At 49.1% G+C, this 742-nt stretch overlaps 1 protein-coding gene across 1 annotated transcript in view; it reads left to right on the forward strand.

Annotated features, from left to right (window-relative positions):
* ZNF316 (zinc finger protein 316) overlaps positions 1–742 on the forward strand; it is a 40440-nt gene that overhangs the window by 27064 nt on the left and 12634 nt on the right. The gene's annotated exons all lie outside the window — the stretch shown is intronic.

The raw sequence follows: 742 nt of genomic DNA on the forward strand, positions 1-742 counted from the left end.
AGCATCAATTCTTCGGCGCTCAGCTTTCTTCACAGTCCAACTCTCACATCCATACATGACTACTGGAAAAATCATAGTGCAGAAGAATTGATGCTTTTGAACTGTGATGTTGAAGAAGACTCTTGAGAGTCCCTTGGACTGCAAGGAGATCCAACCACTTCATCCTAAAGGAGATCAGTCCTGGGTGCTCATTGGAAGGACTAATGTTGAAGCTGAAACTCCAATACTTTGGCCACCTGATGCGAAGAGCTGACTCACTGGAAAAGACCCTGATGTTGGGAAAGATTGAGGGCAGGAGAAGGTGACAACAGAGGATGAGATGGTTGGATGGCATCATTGACACAATGGACATGGGTTGGGTGGACTCTGGGAGTTGGTGATGGATAGAGAGCCTGGTGTGCTGGGGTCGCAAAGAGTCAGACACTGAGGGACTGAACTGAACTGAACGGTTCAGGACGGTCATCTCTGGAAGAATATGAGATGCTCTTTCCCCTTCCTTCGTGTGCATTTGTATTTACCTTCGATTGTCGTGTACTGCGTCTTAAAATTTGCCCCCTCCCTTCTTTTTCATTCATGTTTTTAAAAATTGCTTGGCTGGGCTAATTTAACTTTTCACCTGTGTTGTTAAATCTCTCCCTCACTGGTGGCTGCGAGGAGGCCCCTCACCTCCAGGTGGGGCTGAAGGGTGACGCAGAGCAGTTGGGGCTGGGGCGATCCAGGAGGCGGTTAGAGGGGGAGGGGC

This window comes from Bison bison, unplaced genomic scaffold (genome assembly GCF_000754665.1).
Source record: "Bison bison bison isolate TAMUID 2011002044 unplaced genomic scaffold, Bison_UMD1.0 scf7180017864223, whole genome shotgun sequence".
Taxonomy (NCBI): Eukaryota; Metazoa; Chordata; class Mammalia; order Artiodactyla; family Bovidae; genus Bison; species Bison bison.